Source organism: Trichechus manatus, unplaced genomic scaffold (genome assembly GCF_000243295.1).
Source record: "Trichechus manatus latirostris isolate Lorelei unplaced genomic scaffold, TriManLat1.0 scaffold00023, whole genome shotgun sequence".
Taxonomy (NCBI): Eukaryota; Metazoa; Chordata; class Mammalia; order Sirenia; family Trichechidae; genus Trichechus; species Trichechus manatus.
This window is the reverse complement of record NW_004443959.1, coordinates 7,056,936-7,065,116: the sequence shown is the minus strand read 5'-3', so window position 1 is coordinate 7,065,116 and position 8,181 is coordinate 7,056,936. Positions and strand designations below refer to the sequence as shown.

Below are 8,181 nucleotides of genomic sequence, written 5' to 3'. Positions count from 1 at the left end.
CCCGTGCCCACTCTCTCCTTCCTGCATCGTCCGGAGGTTTCCTGGGCTCCCACTTTCCTGACTCGTTTCTGCAGGGTGGACACACTCTCCGCACCTCACACCACATCCTCATTCCTGGAGCTGGCTCTCTCCTTCCTCTGGTTCTGAAGCTGAAATACCAGGAGCTGTGTATTTATCTGAGCTGTTTAATTCAGTAAGGGCTTTGGTGCCCGCCCGCCTCCCTCGCCCGCCCCGGGGCCAGCTGTTTTTGCTGCCTCATTGCTTTTGTCAGGAAGTATTGATCTGACTTGCAGGCTTTATTAAAGCATCTCAAGCTTTTCTAGTGAATTTTCTTATTTTGGACTAGAGTGTTTCTGATTGCCAAGAAAGTTCCCCAATTCCCAGGAGGTATTGACAGATTTTTGTATAAGAAGCTTCTCATAGCTCTCTCTTCAGGACAGTTAAACTCACTGCATGAAGTATCTGGTGGACTCACTGAGCCTAGAATTGGCAGACGGGGGGCACTGACTTGCCTAAGAGTATGCTTCTAGTCCGTAGCAGGGTGAATGATTAAACCCAGGTATCTTGACTTTTGATCTGGCATTCCTTTCCCTTCAGCATACTGCTTCTAACTCATATTTCCTTTTTTGTCATTTACATGTAACTCATCATCCTTAACAGCTGTGATAAATACCATTCCACAATGCACTGAAAAGTCTTCATCTTTGCCTTCAGTATAAATCACAAGAGGAAAATAATGTTATTTATAAACCAGTTTCATTTTCATGCAAGTCTTATTAGTCATTGTTATGGATTGAATTGTGTCCCCCCAAAAGATATGTAGCACGTCTGAACCCCTGGATTGTAACTGTGACCCTGTTTGGAAATAGCGTCTTAGAAGATGTCAGTTAATATGAGGTCATACTGGAGGGGGGTGAGTCTTAGTCCCATCTGAGTGGTGTCCTTATAAAAAAAGAGAAGAAACACCAAGAGGCAGGCAAGGATGGTCATGTGAAGATGCACCTACACTCCAAGGATTGCCCATGGCTACCAGAAGCTGAAAGAGGCAAGAAAAGATCTTCCTCCTAGAGACTTCAGAGAGAAAATACCCCTACTGAAACCCTGAATTCAAACTTCTAGCCTCCAAAACTGTGAGAAAATACATTTCTGTGGTTTAAAGCCACTCACTTTGTGGCACTTTGTTGCGCAGCCCTAGGAAGCGAGTGCAATCATGATTCCATTTTGCAATTTCTTAGAAATCGTCTCTCTCTTTTTTTTAATGCTTTGGATGAAAACCAAAGCTTATCTCATAAGCCTCCAGGGTGAATGTGATCTTGGTCAGCGCCAGTAGCAGCCTGATGTTTGCGTCTTTACTCAGTGCTAGTCAGACCTCAGATCTGGACGCCAGACATTGAGACACAGTCTAGAATGGGTTCAAAGGAGAGCAGCCAGCAGTGGAGTGAGAGGACCTGAATCAGCGCTATAAGGCATGACTGCGGAGCCCACAGGGCCTGCCCTAGGGAGGAATGTGGAAAGGGCAGTCGCAAGGCTGTTTTCAGATGGCTGAAGGGGGCCAGACAGACTCCCTGGGCTTCAGAGGACCTGTGGGAAGAAGCCATAGGGAGGCAGATTTTGAATAAACCTGAGGAAGAACAGTCCTAACTTAAAAAGCCAAATGGCTTAAATACATCTAGGGATGGGTGCTCACTCTCCCAAGGCGAATTCTTCACTTTTTTGAAAAGTTATATAAGTGGAGATCGATAACTGGGTCAATTAAAGTATAAGACTTAAAGCATCTCAAGGACAGATATTGATCTTACCTGAGTACCTAACCCAGAGCTGGCAGAGCAGGTGTTCATGCAATCTCTCCTGCATAAAGGGAGGAATGGATGTGTGTAGGAAGGGTTATGTCTTGATTAGTGGCTTATCTGCCATCAGAGACAACTTACAGGAATTTCAAGGTAGATCAGGGTAAAAAGGTAGAGGGAGAGATTGTATTCCTGAGTATTTAAGTAAAATCACTTTGCCCTTTTTTGTCATTATCACAAAAGCAACCATACTAGAAAGCTCTTAGGAATTTTCTCTGACTTTTAGAGCTGGAGAGGCCTGAGCTGGTCCAAGTCCCTGGCCCGAGCACCTTCTGCTCCCTCCCCTCCCTGCCGGTGCCACCTGGAGACTGACAGAAGGTGTCACTGACCTGCTGCTCCTGGGCCCACTGGCAAGCACAGTCATACCTCTGAAGCAAATAGACCAAAACCAAATGTTGGCTGAGGAAAAGGACATAATACTATTAAAATGTACCACAATGGATAATTTTTGTCTCACTCTTCATTTGAGAACTAAGTATATTTTCGTATACTATGCATTATAGCTTCTGCAGTATATAATTTAAGGTATATATATATGTGCTGTCTACATATGTAGATTAGAATGTCAAGACATGCAGGAGGTTTTGGAGGACTGTCATAGTAATGGTTACAGTACAGACTTAACCTGGATTTCATGTCTGCTTCTGCCCCTTACCTGTACTGGGACCTTCAGCAAGTTAATTAAACTCTGCATCTCAGTTTCCTTCTCTGCAATATAGGAAAGTTATATCCCATGCATAATTACGAAAAACAAATAAAAACAAATAACTTATTATTATCATCATCATCTCAACAGTATTACCAAACTAATGGTCTGTAACCATGGACAGTGGATTTAAAGGATATTAAAGGTTAGCATTACACTGGTTCACTGCTATTATTACCTTTACCGTGTTGCCAGTGAACTCAGTAGATATTTAGACATCCTCTCAAATGTGCTCATTTAAACAAAGTTGGTTGGTAGGTTGGGGCACCACAGTCAGATTTATCAGTGTGTATTGGCCCCAGGTCAGCAGCAGCAGTCCATCAGCCAGTTCCATATTTGGGTGCTGTAATAATACTGCTGATAACAGGAATAGAAATGAGGAAGCCCCACCCTGGCCTGATGTTGGGTTGGTTTTTGAATCAATAAATTTCCTACCTGTACCTTGTACCCAGACTCCGCTGGTGTCCCGAGTACTGCCACGAGGGTCGATGGGATCAACAGAAGACTTGCTTCCTCTGTACGTGCAGAGCCTGTGGGTTTGTGGCTGGCTCTCTGTCCAGGAAATGATGAATCATTCTGAGGAGAGGAAAGTTCCAAGGTAATCTTTAGATCACAGACTGAGTAATGAGGATGTTTTGATCTTCTCTAGTCCTGAAGGGCCGAGAGGGAAGGTTTTTTTTTTCCTCTGTCAATTTCTTTCTTTCTTTTTTTTCTTTAAATTGTGCTTTAGAGAAAGGTTTACAGAGCAAATTAGTTTCTCGTTAAACAATTAATACACACATTGTTTTGTGACATTGGTTGCCAACCCCGCGACGTGTCAACACTCTCCCCTTCTCGATCTTGGGTTCCCCGTTTCCATTCGTCCAGCTTTCCTGTCCCCTCCTGCCGTCTCATCCTTGCTCCTGGGCTGGTGTGTCTGTTTAGTCTTGTATACATGGTTGAGCTATGTGTATTATTGTTTGTTTTATGGGCCTGTCTAATCTTTGGCTAAAGGGTGAACCTCTAAGACTGACTTCAGTACTGAGTTAAAAGAGGTCCGGAGACCGTACTCTTGGGGTTTCTCTAGTCTCTGTCAGACCAGTAAGTCTGGTCTTTTTTTATAAGTTTGAATTTTGTTCTACATTTTTCTCCAGCTTTCTCCCGGACCCTTTATTGTGATCCCTGTCAAAGCATTCAGTGGTGGTATCTGGCCACCATATAGTTGTGCTGGACTCTGGTAGAGGCTGTGGTAGTTGTGGTCCGTTAATCTTTTGGACTAATCTTCCCTTATGTCTTTGGTTTTCTTCATTCTCTGTGAGGGACGGTTTTGAATTATGGAATTTGAATTTATCTTCTAAGAGGCCCTGAGGAGGGAGAACTGATGAGTGTGAAGATTTTTGAAAATATCAATTCCAGAGCCAGCCACTGAATCCTACTCCTCTAGTCATTTACTAAGGGAGGCAATGACAGTGTAAGTAACTTTTTGCACCATGCTTTCCAGGAGCAACTAACCTGTTCAAATGCATCATCTCGTTTAACAGCCCCACCACCAGCAGGTTAGGCTTGGTTAGGGGAAAGCCTGGGCTCACATGCATGTAGCTAGTAAATGCTGAAAAAGACAATCAAATCCAGGCCTTCTAACCCCAAATTTTGTGCAGTTTTTAAGACTCTTTTACCCTTTGTCTTTTATGGCCTATTTGTTGGCAAAAAATTTCTCAGGTGTTTGCAGTGAATTTTGTTTGCAACATTTATGAGCTTTATGTTTCTGGGAGAGAAAAATCCCTGTTTTCTAATTTTTTGATTTGTAAACTTTCCTCCCCTCATATCCATACTTGCCAAGCTACTTAGAAAGTGGTGGGTGTGCCTTGGTGTAGCACTTTATGATGTAACAAAACAACAACAGCAACAAACAAAAAACCCCAAACACCTGGTTCTTTGTGTAGGATAGAAACTTGATTTCATGATGTTTCTATGACTGGTCATGGAATCTCATGAAAGTTTCAGCTCCATCAAATTCTTGAGTTTCCTCTACAACCTCTTTGCCAAGTCGTGGTTTAGTCTCTTTGATTACTCCTGTTAATGATGAGCGCATTCTTTCTAAGGAGCCAGTTATTCTGTAAAGCTTGGTCTCATAGATTCTGCGTTGGATCTGAATCCACCTGTCTGTAAGTTCTGATTGCTTAGCCTGGTTCTGCCCTTCAGAGTCACCCAGCACAGCGCTAATGCCTTTCCCATTTGTTCAAAGCTTAGATGAGGCTGGATACTTCTCTCTGAATCCTCATTTATTTTATAGTGTCCACTGCCAGAGCACCCTTTGCTTCTTGCCTGCTTCTGACCTTATACACCATTACCCAGGGCTCTAGTGCCGAGGGGTAGAAGGAACGGACCTGGCTGGGGCACCCGTGACCTGAGCTACTCCTGAAGTGCTTAGGGCTGAAAATAGGGAAGGTGGGTTAAAAGAGCCCCAGTGATGTGCAAATGGCATACCCCTAGTCTGTAATCGGGGTTGTCTTTGTTTGGGTGACTTTTAGATTTTAATTACAATCTGTGATGATCTATACAGTACTGAATATCCTGTAAACATGTGCTAAGTATTGTGGCATTTAGAAGTACATGATTATGATTTGTTTTACTAAAATTATACTAAGATTTTTCTTAACTGGGTCTTGTTCATTTCTACCAGTTTTATCCACTTGAGATGGAGGAGGCAGCATTATGAAAGGAAGACAGGGGAGAGTTGGGGTCTGTTTTGTTTCTTACGGCTACTGTAACAAAATACCACAGACTGGGTGGCTTATAAGAACAAAAATTTGTTGGCTGGCCGTTCTGGCGGCTGTGAGTCCTAATTAAGGGAGTCAGCAGAGCAATGTTGTCCCTGTCCACTCTAGGGGAAGATCCTTGTCTCTTCTAGCTTCCAGCAGCCCCAAGAGTTTCTTGGGGTTCCTTGGCATGTAGATGCGTCTTCATCTGGCTGTCTTTCCTGTGTGTGTCTGTCTCTGTGTGTCTTCTCCTCTTTTATAAGGGGAAATAGTCCGATAGGTATAGTTAGCTCATGTTAACTGATAACATCTTCAAAGACCCTATTTCTAAATAAGGCCACGTTCATAGGTACCAGGGGTTAGGGCTTCAGCATATCTTTTTTGGGGACACAATTCAGTCCACAGCAGAGTCTAACCTGGACTCCTGTCTTAACTCTGCCACCTACTAGTCATGCTACCCTGAACACCACATAACCTTGGTGCTTCTGGTTCCTCCTCAGACGTGGCGGTAATGATACTAATCCTGATTACTTTGCAGGATTATTTAAATTTGTATCAGAGGAGATCACATATATGAAAGAGCTTTGTACACTGTAGAATGCTATCAAATGTAACATGGAGGTTTTCATGGCCTTCTACTTAGGATTTAATTAATGGTAGGTAACATGTTAAATTTGCCGTGATGCTGAACAGGTTTCAGCAGAGCTTCCAATCTAAAACAGAGTAGAAGAAAGACCTGGTGATCTACTTCCAAAAGATCAGCCAGTGAAAACCCTATGGATCACAATGGTCCGATCCCATTGTGCATAGGGTCACCATGAATCGGGGGACAAGTCAATGCCAGCTAACAACAAAAACAACAATGTTAAATGTTTTGAGCATAAACATGATGGGTGCTGGGAATGATGTGAAGGCTTTGGTACCCACACTGTGGTTTTCTAACCCCGTTTAATTCTTTCATATAACTATTATTTTATCCTTCTTATTCTCTCTGGAGTTCTTAGGTGTTCTGCCCGTCAGGTAAGAGGCATTCTCAACTAGGCTACATCTGCAGATCCCTCGAGAGCCTCACAAAAACAAGGATCATTCTCAGGGGGTTATGATGACAAACACAAATTTAACATCAAACAAGCAGCAGGGTTCATTTTCTCTGAGAGGCTGAAATTCTATTTCATTCTGGATGTCCTTTCCAAGATGAATAAAAGATTAGCCTCTGCTGAAATTTGAGGATAGGTATATAATTTGTTTTCTGTAATTCTTTTTCATTTGCTTCTAATACATTTACTCATTTTTCTTTATGTGATGACCTGTCAATTCATTCCTCATTAAAACTCTAGAGGATTGCACCTGTCTTTGTGGCCTATGACACTCTGACTCAGAATTTCTAGGACCCAGTCCTTAAGGTTGTTTGTGCCCTTGATAAGTGGGAACACCCCCCCCCCCCACAACACACATACGCACACACACGCGCGCGCGCAAAACGTAAATCCACAACCTCCCACCATACATCCTATACTGGGTTTTCTACAAATAGTCACCAGTAATAAATAAAGTTCATTTGCTCACTTGTTCCACAGTCCTTCACTCGGGTGCATACATTTGTTTATAATGTTTTAAGAGTAGGACAAAAGCAGCTTTGTGTGTACATCTGCTGCTTCCATTGTACCAATAGAAAAGTGTTCTCAATCAATACAGCATTTTCAGTTTTGGAAGACAGTCACCCTGCAGATTTAATTCAGTTCAATCATTCCAGAAGTACCTAGCTTAATAAACAAATATATAAGATGAGACTCCTGGCAAATGTCGAAGAATGTAGTCAAAGAGAACATGGAAAGTAGTTAAAGAAAACATGGCCATGGATGACTGTGCACATCTTCTGAGTCCCTAGGGTGTGCCAGGCACCATGTGAGGGGCTGGGTGCCCAGAGATGAGCAAACCCTCATCCTTGACCTTAAGGATAGCAGATTAGCACGATGGACATGTGTCTGCTCAGCCACTTGGTGAATGATAGCTAATATTTGTCAAGTAACTGACCTGGGTATGGAGTACTGTCATTGACTGAGCTTGGAGTACTGAGGAGGAGGTTGTTTGCAAACTAACGAGTAGTTTTGGGCCTGTTTATGAAGGAGGCATATCATGGACATCCAGGTTTGGACATCGAGGAGGTTGGAAATAGAGTCAGGGGTGGTTGTAGAACTCTTGTAAGACACTTATTTTTTAAAGAGAAGAAGGGGTGGCAGGAAGAAAGAAAAGATCAAAAGATCTAACAAAAAAGGTGATTATGAGAGTTGTGTTATTGTTGAGACAGTTTTGTGTTAATTTTGACGCTTGTTATGGTGAGGCTTTGTTCATTCTCGCATTCTGATCTTCCAGTCTTCAAGGAGGAGAGGAGGGGAATAGCGTGCATTTAGATGTCACCTACTATGCTGTCATGTTATTTCCAAGAAGCAAACCGTCAATATTAAAATGAAGAAATGATTATTTCCTAGTTAATATGCCTTAAATAACGTTCTAGTTGAGAGAACTAGAAAGGGAATTAAAATCCCTTTTATCCACTTACATAATAAATGTGCAGAACAACTGATTCCTGAGATGATGACAAAGGGGCTAGGCCTGAAGTAGTTCAGATCACCATATTTAGTTTTAGTACTTGATGCTCTTAAAGTTGAACGTACTGTTACTAATGTTATAAATAGAATCCCAAGTAGAAATATACTTTTGGAGTTTTATGTTCCTTGGTGTATTACCTATTTGGGTCTAATATAAGTGCTGTAGTAGTTTCTAACCTAGAGAAGACTATCTAGAAAGATGACATTCCCATTCTGATGGGATGTAATAATCACAGAAAATTTTGTATTATTCCAGAAGGTCAAGCTGGAAAGTGTCATAT

At 42.2% G+C, this 8,181-nt stretch overlaps 1 protein-coding gene across 1 annotated transcript in view; it reads left to right on the top strand.

Annotated features, from left to right (window-relative positions):
• The first annotated feature begins 2,989 nt into the window (after positions 1-2,989).
• Positions 2,990-8,181, top strand: part of LPIN1 (lipin 1) — an 84,603-nt gene continuing 79,411 nt past the window's right edge. Inside the window, exon 1 of the mRNA XM_023728243.1 lies at positions 2,990-3,151. The gene's annotated coding sequence lies outside the window, so the exon portion shown is untranslated. The remainder of the gene's footprint in view (positions 3,152-8,181) is intronic.